Genomic DNA, 14,243 nt, shown 5'->3' on the forward strand with positions numbered 1-14,243 from the left:
AAGGCCAAAGGAATGCAGAAGTGAAAAATTAATTAATTAATAAATTAATTAAAGGACAAGTCACTTTGGCTACGGAAATCCTTTCCAGATCATTTGCATTGGATCCAGGAATAAAATAGAAAACAGAAAGTGTTCAACCTCCCCTGAAGTTCCTTCCTGAAGTGATTTCTTATCACCTACCTTCCTTTTATAACTTTGCCCAGGACTTAATGGAATTTTCTTCCTTGAGTCACTCACTCACTATAAATCTCTTATTCCACAACCCTGTCAATCTGAGTTACTAGAAAGGTATTTTTCCTCAAATTTGCTTTAGCACATATCCACCACTGGAGAATAAATAGCACAGTGCCCAGAAGTGTACTCCCAGCCCCCAGCAGCCCAGTTCCCAGCTGGTCCCTCCACCTGCCCCGTGCATTAGCCAGCCTCAGAGTCGTCATTTATGAAGAGGAGATTGGACATAGTGCCCTTAGAATAGTGTTTCTCAAACCATAAGGTGCATAGGAATCACCTGGGGGGCTTGTTAAAATGTAAGTTTGATTCCCAGGGTCTCCAGAGGGGCCAGAGATTCTGCATTTCCCAAAAGCTTCTAGGTGATGCCAGGGCTGGTCTGAGGACCATCCTCGGCACCCCTCTGGGCCTCCTCTGCCCTTGCCCCCACCCACAGGGGAAGGAATGAATGGAGCCAAAGGGACCTGACCAAAGCCTATTTCCTCACTTTCTATCTCACTCTCTGGGCCTTAAGATACCAGCTTCGCCTCCAGACTCAAGCTTACCTCTATGGTTCATGGAAGCCATTTCCTGGTCATAAGTGGTTCTAGGGCCAAGTGGTTAAAAACATGTAAACACAGGCTACGGAGTCCAAATCTGTACAGGAGAGGCTCCCTGCAGTGCAAGATGGAGTCTGAGGTGGGAAGGAAGGGGCAGGGCAGACCAGGCTGGTGGCCTCCAGGTCTATTCTTGTCCCAGCTCACACATGTTAGAGTGAGCCTCAGTAAATTGTCACAGAGGGAATAAGTGCATGATTGAATAAATGGCAAAATTAATGTTCTCCCTTAGTGATGTCATAGCCTTTACCATATCTCACTGTAAGATAGGACATCTGTCTTGCCCGTTAGTTTGGCCTTGTTTTTCATTATTACATCCGGGAACCTAGCAGAGTATCTGGTACACAGTGAGTGCTCAGTAAATGTTGAGCAAACAAATGACTGTAAACAATAGGTGACTGGTTGAGAACTTGTGACAACTGAGTGACATCTGTCTCACTACTATAGAGCGCTGCAACAAGTGAGTACCTGGGAGTGAACCAGTGGAGGGCACTGTAAATTTCTGAGGCAGGGGGTGTTTGTAAGAGTCAGCTCCCGTAATTTAACTGTAAATGTAGCTCAAGTACTGACAGAACAGAGCAGTCACCAACGATCCTCCATGGAGACGGTGGCGACACTTGTCTACGAGAACAGAACAATGATGCAGAGAAAACCAGCCGGCACAGTGGAAAGAATATCCTAGTTGAGAGTCAGACAAGTCTGGGTTTGAGTGTGCCTCTTTCTGATCATGTGACCTTGAGCAAGGCCCTTTTCAGCTTACTGAATCTCAGCTTCCATGTCTCTGACATGAGGGGAGTGGGAGAGAATAACCCCTACCCTGAAAGATTGCTGTAAGGGTTCGAAATAAAACATGTAGCAGTCTGGCTCAGGATAGCGGCTTCAGAAATAGTAGGTATTACCCACCACCAGCTGGTTTGAATCTATAGTCAAATAATCATGGCAAGTCTCCTGCTAACCAGAATGGGCCTGTGCCCTGATTAATTTGAGTGGATTATTTACAGTTCTCCATCGTTCATTCCCTTATTCATTCAATGCGCCCATTCATAACCACTGGCAATTGAATATTGATTATTCGCTTTTAGAGTTGCTCTCCTGAGAAATGCCCCAAAGCTAGGAGCAGAGGGGGATAAGGGTGGGTGTCAGACGATCATAGTATAGGGACAGGCCCTGCTGGAGAGACTTTATTTCAGCTGGATTTCTACAAGGTGCAGCCCCCAGCACAGGTGGGCATTTAATAAGCATCCGATTAGTCTGTGATTCCATATTATGTCAGTAGAGATGTAATTTATTAACCTGGGCTCCTGGCATCCTTCCAGTGTATGTATTATAGAATGACATTTTTCATGCAGAAATATAAATTAAATTAATTGGCATCCGTATTTAATTGAAACTTCCTTGACAGTAGATGGATTCCCCCCAACACCACCCCTTTCTCAGCAAGGGGCATTTCCTTCTGAGTGCTTGCAGACTGAAGAGAGGCCAGCCCCAATTCCTGGGGCTCCCCAAGGAGCTGGCTTTCAGCAGGGTTTAGAGCAGCACGGAAAGTGAATTGACCCTGGAAAAATGGTAAGTTGCTGCACCGTGGCCATGTGTTCTTTTGGTGGGGGAAAGGGTTTTAGAGAACAAAGAAAACACAGAATTGTTCTTGTCTTATTTCTGCCTTCTTACTCCCCTTATCACCTCTACTAGCCACCCAGAATGTTTTGAAAATTTTTAAGTACCCTTGCAGTTTGTAGGTCATATGGAATTCTTTGGAAAACTACCATATAGTTGCTGCCAAAGTTATCTTTTATTTTAATTTTTGTCCTTTTCAAGTAGCCTGTATCTGGTTAGCTCTGTTGGTAACATGGGGGGCCAATGAGGCAAAGGTCCTAATTTCTACTCCTGTGGGTCAACTAATTCTCCTCTGTCTCAGGAATACAGAATGCACACTTGACCTTGGCTTGCAAACACCTGCTGTGAGTTATTGGAGGGCATCAGCCAGAGAACTTGACTCTAACAGACACAATCAAATATGCAGCATGGAAAATGAACTCGGTGTCATACATTCCTACAGCAAATGGGTCAACAGTGTTATCATCGTAAATATCAGCGTCTAATATGTAGCACTCACGTGCCCCTCATCCTCTCCTCAAAACTGGGCTCTGCAATTCTTTCTGCCTTATCTCCTCCACCATCTGATTTCATCCAACCATTCATTCTGTACAATCACCTCATTATATACTTCTTTGACATACTGTCTGTAATCAAGGACAAGAAGAAAACTCACCCTTAGCATCTTTCTTTGGCTTCTCCACTTGAACTGGGCTTGAAACATAGACCACATTTGTAGTTGTCTGCTTGGCTAGTCTAATTTAGTATATAAAAATCTAGGATTCAGTAATTCTTTAGTTTCTGTGCCATTCTGCCTCTTCCATTAAGAACTTACCTATTTGGCAACCTTAGCTCTCTTGAAGATAGGAAACGCAGGCAACAATCTTCCTTACCTACATGTGCCGCCCTTCCCCCCCCCCCCCCCCCCCCCCCGCCATCATCTTCCAAAGTAGGCATAGAAAAATCACAAAGTCTGGTACTAAATGTAGTTCGCCTTATTGATTAGAGAGTGCTATACATACCCACGCAAGGCCTGTCTTTCTGTATCTATATCTTTCTGTCTCCCTGGAGTTTTCTCTTGGCTTGAGCAGAATTCCTCGCCTCATTCTAATAACAGTACCCCACTTTCCCCCATTCCGTGTGGGCCCGGAGGGACTGTCAGTCATGGAATTCCACTCCTGGCCAAGGGTTGGGAGTGAGATCTCAGTGATGCAATCAGAATTCCTTATCTCCCTGGACTTTGTGATTGGTTCAGGGGTGTGCACGTGACTCAAGCATGGCCACTCAGAGTCCTTCCACGAAATTTGAGCAGGGCCTCCCTTCTCTTTAGACTGTGAACTGTAGAGGGGCTCCTGGGTGGCTTGGTCAGTTGAGCGTCTGACTTCCGCTCAGGTCATGGTCTCACAGCTTGTGAGTTCGAGCCTCGCATTGGGCTCTGTGCTGACAGCCCAGAGCCTGGAGCCTGCTTCGGATTCTGTGTCTCCCTCTCTCTCTCTCTGCCCCTCCCCCGCTCACTCTCTCTCTCTCTCTCTCTCTCTCTCTCTCAAAAAATAAATAAACATTTTTAAAAAAGCTTTAGATTGTGAACTGTAGAGATGTTTGCTTGGGACAGTCAGAGATGTGCTCCTGGCCTTGTAAAGTAAACCTGACTGAGAATAGAGCCAACTCACAGAAGCAAGAGAAGAATCATAAGGGAGAGACCTAAAATGTTGCAGTCTCTGGACTCTGAAATCCGCACGATCCTCGTCTTCCTTGTTACATGAGATGACATGTTCACTTTTGGCTTAAGCCGGTTTGCTTTAGGTTCTGATCACGTATCACTGAAAGCTAATCTGACCACTACAGTAAATATTATGGAGACAGCTTTAATAAATGACTGCTGCCTGGAAGGGGGTGGGGTGAGGGGTGGTAAAGTTATCAAGATGGGATGATATGAAAGCACAGCATCTGGAGCTATATTGTGAAGAAATAGATGCTTTATTCACCCCATTAGGGCTTTAGGACAGTATATTTTAAGTTGTGAGTCAGAACACACAGAGTGGGTCATGAAATCAATTTATTGGTCCATTAATGGTATTCATTTAAAGATAGAACAGGATACAAAACAGAGAATACATCACCCCTAGTAAAGGTAAGTTTGATTTCATGACCTTTCAGATATATGTGTAAGCATACATGTTCTAGATAGTGATATAAAATAGCTTTTTTTTTTACTGAGGGGCCTGATGAAAACATTTGAAAGCCCTTTTTAGAACAAAACTAAAATCACAACATTGAATAGAGCGAAAGAGTCAAAATATTTAGCACGCCACTATTCCTGTGTTCTAAAAAAGAATGTGTTCTAGAAAAAAAAAGCTGCCTATTCTCCATAACTGATAAGTTAGCCCTGACCTTGCTAGGTGTGCAGACAGGGGAAGACACGTGGGATTCATGCACAGAATTATAGGCAGTTAAAGGTGTATCAGGCTAGTTTAAGCTGCTTCCTTTGAATTATTTATTCAGTTAGTTGAAGTTAATCTCTTTATCAGGACTGTCTCGTGCCCTGGGGAACCTTTTAGATCCTTCCACAGTACACAGGAACCAAGAGAGGCTCCAGAACGCTAACTCAATCTCTCTCTCCCTCTACCTGTCCACCCCTCGCTGCCATTTTAACTGGTTTCCTCACACTGGAGGAAGACCACACATCATGATTATCTCCCCCAAGAGTCCCAAATGGGCTTGGAAAGAAGTAACCAGAGCATACTTGTCTCACCAGTTGCTTCTTAAATATATGTCCCTCTGTGGGGCATCTGGATATCTCAACCGGTTGAGCGTCCAATTTTGGCTCAGGGCATGATCTCCCTGCTCATGAGCTCGAGCCCTGCATCAGGCTCTGTGCTGACAGCTCAGAGCCTGGAGCCTGCTTCAGATTCTGTGTTTCTCTCTCTCTCTCTCTCTCTCTCTCTCTCTCTCTTTCTCTCTCTCTCTCTCTCCCCCTCCCCTGCTGGTGCTGTGTCTATGTCTGTCTGTCAAAAATAAATAAGAGTGTGGGCATATATATATATATATATATCCTTCTGTTACCCACACTCTCCTGGGGCCCAAGTGGGCACGCTTTCCCTTTTTCCCATGGGTCAGAGTCTTCCCTCACATCATTTACTGAATTCTTTTTACCAATGAATTATCATAAGTCTGAAGACCTATGATAAGACCTATGACTTATAAGTCATAAGACCTATGCACAGGCATAGGTCATGTATATATATCTAGATAGATAGATAGATAGATAGATAGATAGATATTAAGTTTATTTATTTATTTTGAGAGAGAGAGAGAGAGACAGGGAGCGAGCACAAGTGGGGAATGGTCAGAGAAAGAGAGACAGAATCTCAAGCAGGCTCCACATTAGTACAGAGCCCGATGTGGGGTTTGAACTCATGAACTGTGAGATCATGACCCAAGCCGAGACCAAGAGAAGGACACTTAACAAACTACACCACCCAGGTGCCCCAGGCATTGGTCTTAATAAGTAAAGAAGAGCTTGAGGAATTTAGAAAATGTTCAAGATTCTCAAAACCGTTGTCTTTCTACGGACTTAAAAACAAAAAATCCCATTTTGATAGTCTAACCCTGGGCCTTACCTTTTCTTTCCCTCTGTTTCTTGTTTTAATAAATTCTGAACACCCCGAGGTAAATGGTTGCCCCTGGCTGGTTAGGGGGAAAGTTACAAAAACTGAGCTATTGTTTAAATTGTTTAAATTAGTGACAGAATTTAATAAATATTATCCTTTTAGAAGAATAATTTATGTTCATAATTATCATCACATGTGATGGTTAACTTGGAGTACATTTAGGTATTTTAAGTACTTAGTGTCTGTACACATAAACACACACATACACATTCTTGGTATCTCCACCATGAGATTTTGGGATAATTCCTCACCATTATTTATAAGAGTGGGTGGGCTCATAAGCTTTGTAAGCATGGAAAGAGCTCTACTTCTCAGTCCAAAAAAAGATTTTTCTAGGCAGAAGACAAAGAAAATTTATTCTTCTAGACCAGTGGTCAGCAACCCTTTTGGAAAAAAGCCAGAGAGTAAATATTTCAGGCTTTGCAGTCTTCACACTCTCTGTTGTAACTCCTCAACTCTGATGTTGTAGCACGAAAACAGCCATAGATGAACATAAGTGCATGGACATGGCTGTGTCCCAATAAAATTTTATTTATGGGCACTAGAATTTGAATTTCATGCGATTTTCACTTGTCACAAAATATTCTTTTTCTGATTTTTTTCAGCCATTAAAAAACGTAAAGACCATTCTTAATTGTGGGCCATATCCAATAGGCAGTGGGCTGGATTGAGCCCACCAGCCATAGTTTGACAACCCTTATCCTAGATCCCTTTGTAAATTTAAGTATTTTAATTTCCTCTTCCTTTCCATTTATGATGCTAGTTAATGTAGCAATGGCAGCAACCAAGGACCAGCTTTAACGTACTGACTTTACCACCCACCTCCCTACTTGTTGGCACGTGGGAGAAATGCTATCACACACCTGTGCTAAACAATGAGTATGTGACCTGGACATTTTGAGTGACATCTTTCCAGATTTGCAAAATACAGTCAACTGAGCCACAGAAGGGTCACAACTCTTGCTGTCTCCTCACCAATCCTCTGAGTTCCTTTCCTGGTTCCACATTGAATGACAGAGGCCAAATCCTGGAGGATACTGCATTAATGGCAAGAAGAGAAGGTAATGCAAGACCATTCTGCTGAGACTACCATCTCTTCTGATCTAGATGATATTCCTGCCAGAACGATGTCTTGTGACAGGTCATTAGAATTATGTCTTGGGCCTTTGGCAAATTCATAAGGCAAAAAGTGAACCCGGGAGTGAACTGGAGGGAATAATTCAAATACCAAGATCTAGTTTTGATTCCTTAACACCCAGGCCACTAAGGATGTATCATGAGTCATTAAGAAAAGTTTGCATCATAATCCATATACAATCTGTTTAGGAAAAAAAATAAGGGTATGATACAATTAGAAAATGTTCCAATCCAAATAGTTGAAATGTTCACTGTTTTGCTATTTTAGATCAGCTATTTAGAACATTCAGCTATCAAGAACGGCTCATCTGAGTGGGTCAGGGAGAACCCTATTTTACTGTGGAATTGCCTTCTGGGGAGATTTGTCACTGTCACTCAGAGTATAGGATTTGCAAGAGCCATTTATGGCAGTATGTGTGAGGTTAGATACATCTAATTTCTATGTAACACTATTTTTACTACCCAAAGAAAATTCTAGCTAAATAAACCAATGTGTGAAATATAATTTCTCACCAGAATTACACTGGCATCAGACTTCTGGCCATCATTCATTTTCACATTACATAATTTAAGTTAATTGAATGAAAATATTCTAACATCTTGATGGCATAGCTAGACCTCAGAGGTTTCATTATAAGAAAGAAAAATAAGTTATTCACACAAGAAACACTCTGTTTCGGGGAACTTCATATAAAATGGTGATTATTAGTGAACATTGGGGTTTTTGGTTTATTAAAGTTAACTTTGTGATCACTTTTTTGCAGATAAAACATTAACTTATTTCCATTGAGTTAAGTTGTTCCTATAGGTTAAAAAGAAAAGAAGAAAAGGAAAGAAAAGAAAAAAAAGAAAGAAAAGAAAAGAAAAGAAAAGAAAAGAAAAGAAAAGAAAAGAAAAGAAATCCCCTGAACAAAGGTCACAAAATGACAATTAATTTTATGAATTCAGTGTGGAGGGTCTTTCTGAATCATTTTTCAGTTCCTACTTTGTGTTAGGTACTATGGTGAGTGTTTGCTATGGGTTAACTTGTTTAATGGTCACATCAATCCTCTGAGAAGATTCCAAATTTAAGAAACTTGCCCAATGTTCTCACCCACTCCAGAGTCTGAATCCACCTGCTGAGTGGTCTCTGTAGTAGGAGATTGCTCCAAATGAGAACAATAGGGAAATATTTCATTAAACAATTGGTTGTTTTATATATGTGATACCAAAATCCAAGTTGATTCATTTTTCCCAATAAATAGATTATGGTTTTCCCTCAATTCACCCAACATCGTTTGAGATTTAATATATTGATTAACTTCTACTTGGGGAACCCAGGCCCCCACAGTCAGTTGACAGATTTGCAGTAAGCTAGAGAATTAGGCTTCTCAAGCAGCCCCTTCACCCTGAACGTTATGCACACTTTAGCCTAGCTGACAGTCTAAACATGTTAGTATTGGAGTGAATGTCATCCCACAGTTTCTTTTTATTTTTTTTATTAAAAAGCTCAGATTCCATGGATCACAACTGAATTAAACTTTTCATCCTTGGACATTTCTTTCAGCAATTAAAAACAGTTTTTTTTTCGGTAGTAATTTGGTTATATAATAAATTAAAATCAACTTTGGAGATTTCTTTCACTCACACTTGTGTGATGTTCAACTCACCCTAAATGTTATGGGTTGGAAATGACTGGCCTTTGGAGCAGAGTCAAAATATGCCTCCGGTCCTGTCTAGGCTAGTTCAAGGCAAGTGAGCCGAACTGGACATTCTCATGTGAGGCTGGAAAAACTTTAAGGAGACTAAAGTTGTCACAGGTACACAGGACTTGAGATCCCCCAGTAACTAGAAAAAGCAAATGCTTATCCTGTCAGAAGACTGCCTTCAAACAAATACGAACTACAATCAAAGTTAAACACTAGGGGAAAATGCCATAAATAAGAATCAGTAGACACAACCAGAATACACATTTAACCCCCTCAAGACTTAAGAATTTGGAATTATTAGAAAAAATGTTTCTAAAATCTGTATGTTGGGTTCAAAAGAAAGAAGATGGAATAAAAAAATAAGCAATTAAGAAGAGTAGAGTCAGGGCACCTGGGTGGCTCAGTCGGTTAAGTGTCCAACTTTGGCTCAGGTCATGATCACGTGGTTCATGGGTTCGAGCTCTGCGTCAGGCTCTATGGTGACAGATCTGAGCCTGGATCCTGCTTTGGATTCTGTTTCCCTCTCTCTCTTCCCCTCCCCCACTTGTGCTCTCTCTCAAAAATAAACATTAAAAAATTTTTTTAAAGTAGAGTCTATTAAAAATTACCAGGTAGACTTAAGAAATAATTAAATAGAACTTTTTTACAGTAAACATTATCATAATATAAAACACGATAAAAAAAGAACAAAATAAAGTACAATGGATGTGTTAAACAGTAGATCAGACACAGATTAAGTGAGACACAGCTAGTAGACTGGAAGATGTATCTTAAAACATTTTTAAGGGTTCCTGGGTGTCTCGGTCAGTTAAGCATCTGACTTTTGCTTAGGTCTCACGATCTCACAGTTCATGAGTTTGAGTCCTGCATCGGGTGAATTTGTGCTATGATTCAGGTGAGCTCTAGCTTCACTTGGGATGAATGCAAACCCTGCTTTGGGTGAGCCCTGCTTCCCTCTCTCTCTCTCTCTCTCTCTCTCTCCCTCTCTCTCTACCACTCACTCACTTGCACCTTCTCTCTCAAAAAAAGAAAAAAAAAACATTTTTAGAATGAAGCACAGAGAGCTATGAATATGGACAAAGGATTAAGAGATATTAATGATATACCAAGAGGTCTTACATACCCTATTTTGAGTTCCAGAATGAAATGGTAGCAATAATGAAGGAGAAGCAATATTTAAAGATATAAAGGCTGAAAGTTTTCCAGGAACACAATGGAAGATATAAGTCCACATATACAAGAAGCAAAACATGTACCAAGTAAAATAAATAAAAAGAAATCCATACCAGGGTGCCTGGGTGGCTCAGTCATTTAAGCATCCTACTCTTGATCTTGGCTCAAGTCATGATCTCACGGTTCATGAGTTCCAGTCCCACATCAGGCTCTGCACCAACAGTGTGAAGCCTGCTTGGGATTCTGTCTCCCTCTCTCTGCCCCTCCCCTGCTCTCTCTCATTCTCTCTCTCAAAAATAAATAAATAAACTTAAAAAAAAAAAAAGAAATCCACACCTACACACATAATAATGGTACTGTAGAACACCAATGAAAAAGAGAAGAGCTTAAAAGCAGGCAGTGACGAAAGGCAAATTACCTATAAAAAGAAAAAAAGACAATTAGACTCACAGCCAACTTCTCAATGTCATGTCAGAAGCCAAAAGACAGTAAAATAAATCTCAAAGATACTGAGAAAAATTACCATTAATCTAAAGTTGTATAGCCAACAAAACTATATTTCAAGAATAAGGAAAAAACAGACATCACCAGAAAAAGAAAAATTGAGTGACTGAAATTAAAATGTCCTAAAGTAATTTTATTCTTCAGAAGAAAGGCTAAGACATTAACTTAACCTCTACTTAGTCATACTTGTTAAATACAAATAATAATATTTCAAATATACTGACTAAAGAATAGAAACATCCATACTTTCAAGCCAGTAGGTGGGAAAAAACGAAATAAGAAATAACATAAAAACAAGATGTCATCAACTTTTAAAAGAAAAGGAGAAAAAAACTAATGATATAAACAAGTTCACATATGTCAGTAATCACAATAAATATACCCTGACTAAAATAACAAAAGATTTTTTTTTACTGGAAGACAAAAAAATAATAATAGGCTCTTTACAAAAGACACACTTAAAACATAAGGACTTAGAAATGTTGAAAGTAAAAAGATTAAAAAAAAAACAAGGCAAATACAACTTTGAAAAGCTGGTATAGTTACTTTACCATGAGACGAGAAAAACTTAGAGACAAAATCCTTATTAGGAAATGGGATGGTCACAACATTATAAGTTTACCAGGGATACAGAATGATTTTAAATTTGTGCACACCCAAATGAAACCTTCACATACATAGAGAAAAATCAACAGAACCACAGAAGAATATTGTCAGATAAGATATTGGGAGATTTCAACACCTCTACCTCAATTGTTCATAAGTCAAGAACACAAGAAATCTTTGTGAAAATTTTCAAAGTAAAAATTTGAAAACTGCAGTTAACCAACTTGATTTATTGGGCAGTTCTAGAATCCTATCGATAGAGATAAGACATAATGCACAATGTTCCCCAACACATATAGAATATTTCAAATCTTGACCACATACGAATTCACAAATTAAGTCTCCAATTATCACATATTCCAGACTTGAGTATCATATAGATTACAGTCTATGGAAAAAAAAAATCATGAAATTCAATAAATGTTATTGGGACTGTTACTGGTTATCCTCATAAAAAATGCTCTGAATTTTTACTTCACACCAGACACATGAATCAAAGACACTGGGAAATGAATGGGTAAGCAGCAGGTCTGTAATTCACTCTCTCCAGGTGGGGAATGAGGAACAATGATGCCAGGAAAGAAAGAACACAGCCTAATCTCTTTGTAAACATACTAATGATAGATGCCTTGGCAAATGAGAATTAATGGAATTTGTGGATGGAAATGTCTTTATCCATGGAATGCTTTTAGCAGGATATATCTGATTGTCCAGAATTGATCATGGCAAACAAACTTGAGATCTATGGATTAATGGTGCATAGATAAGCACATTTTCTTTTCAAAATGGCTTCTTTCTGTTAAAGTGATGTGAATCTCATACATTGCTTAGAAAGGATCTAAAGAAATGATATGAATGGTCCCAGACCTCCCCTTGCTTCACTTATTGCAAAATTAACTGTATTCTTTAAATTATTAATAAAGCTTAAAAAAAAAAAAAAAAGCTTAACACTGGGTGAGACCTCTCACTCCTGTGAGTCTGATTTGAGCGACTCATACTTTGTGTTACCACAGACACCATAAAGAAGGAAAGGGAGAAAAGACATGCTACAGCCTGGCAGAATTTATTGGAAATACAATTCTCAAATGGGGGATAAATCTACAGAATATATAAAGAAGTCCTACAACTGGAAAAATTGGCACCTTCCATGAAGGATTACTTCTCTGAAGAGAGTTCATAATTGGCCAAAAGCATATGAAATGCTATTCACTCTTACAAGTAATTAGAAAAATTCTAATTAAAACCACAATGGAATTTCCTTTCATACCCACCGCATTGCCTGCATAACAAAGATATGGAGAGATGGTAGCAATGATACACAGTGGAAGTGTAAATTTTCAAAAAGCAGCTATTTTTAACATACCCTAAGATGTACTCTATAAACCAGAAATTCCACTCCTAGATAAGACATTCGAGAAACCCATGCACATTCTTTAATGTTTATTTATTTTTGAGACAGAGAGAGACAGAGCATGAACGGGGGAGGGTCAGAGAGAGGGAGACACAGAATCTGAAACAGGCTCCAGGCTCTGAGCTGTCAGCACAGAGCCCGACGCAGGGCTCGAACTCACGGACCGCGAGATCATGACCTGAGCCGAAGTCGGCCGCTTAACCGACTGAGCCACCCAGGCGCCCCTAAACCCATGCACATTCTTGCCCCAGCAGACAAGATGGTTCATAGCAGCACTAGATGCATCAACTGTAGAATAGATTAATAAATTTAGGTATGTTAACAAAATTCATTATGAAGTAAAAATAAATGAACTACATGTAACATGGGTGGGTCTTAGAGTCATAACACTAAGTTAAAAGATTGAAGACTATGTATACTTTTTCTGAACTTCAAAAACAAACAAAATTTAATTAAAAAATTTTAGGGATACATACGTATTTGGTAATACAATCTTAAAGAAATAACACAATAAGGAGAGTGGTTACCCACATGTAATAGGCAGGATAATGCCCCCCGCCAAAGATGTCATGTTCTAATCCCCAGAAGCTGTGAATATGAAATCTTGCATGACAAAAGATGCAATTAAATTAAAGATCTTGAGATGAGAAGATTATCCTGGATTATATGGTGGATCCACTATAATCACAGGGGTCCTTAAAGAGAGAGGCAAGATTGTCAAAGAAGAGATATTATGATGGACGCGGAGGTCAGATAGAGACAGAGAGATTTGAAGATGTTACCCAGCTGGCTTTGAAGATGGAGGACGAAGCAATGAGCCAAGGAAGGCAGGCAGCCTCTAAAAGCTGGAAAAGGCAAGGAAACAGCTTTCTCCCTGGAGCCCCGAGAAGGAATGCAGCCCTGCTAACCCATTTTATACTTCTGATCTCCCCAGCTGTAAGGTAATAAATTTATGTTGTTTTAAGCTACTGAACTTGTGCCAATTTGTTAAAGCAGCAATGGGAAATTAACACACTGTGAGAAGGCATCAGAAGGTTGAGACAATAAAATTCTACACAGATGCAAAAATATTGGTTTAGTGCTAATTCCTAAGTTAAAAGAAGGTTTCATGAATATCTGTTTTATAATTATGCTTCATAACTTACATAAGTCATGTGGGTTTTTTTTAAGTATCAAATATTATGCCAAAAGACTTTCACATGCACACACGGTGAATACAGAGGGCAGCAGGTTTGGGAAGAGAATAATGAGGTGTTCTCTTCCCCCACATATTGTGTTTGAGATACTAAAGGGACATTCAAGTAGAGAGGTTCAGAAGGTGGAGGGAGGAGCCGGGAGCTGGAAGAGGTCTGTTGAGCCTCAGACTCTTGATCTCGGCTCAAGTCACGATCTCTCGGTTTGTGGGATGGAGTCCTGCATCAGGCTCTGCACTGACAGCATGGAGCCCACTTGGGAGTCCCTCTCTCTCTCTGCCGCTCCCCTGCTGGTATGCGTGCTCTCTTTGTCTCTCAAAATAAATAAACTTAGGAGCATCTGGAGGGCTCAGTCGATTAAGCGTCTGACTTCGGCTCCCCTCATGATCTCACGGTTCGTGGGGTCTGGCTCTGTGCTGACAGCTCAGAGCCTGGAACCCGGT

Source organism: Panthera leo, chromosome B1, assembly GCF_018350215.1.
Source record: "Panthera leo isolate Ple1 chromosome B1, P.leo_Ple1_pat1.1, whole genome shotgun sequence".
Classification (NCBI taxonomy): Eukaryota; Metazoa; Chordata; class Mammalia; order Carnivora; family Felidae; genus Panthera; species Panthera leo.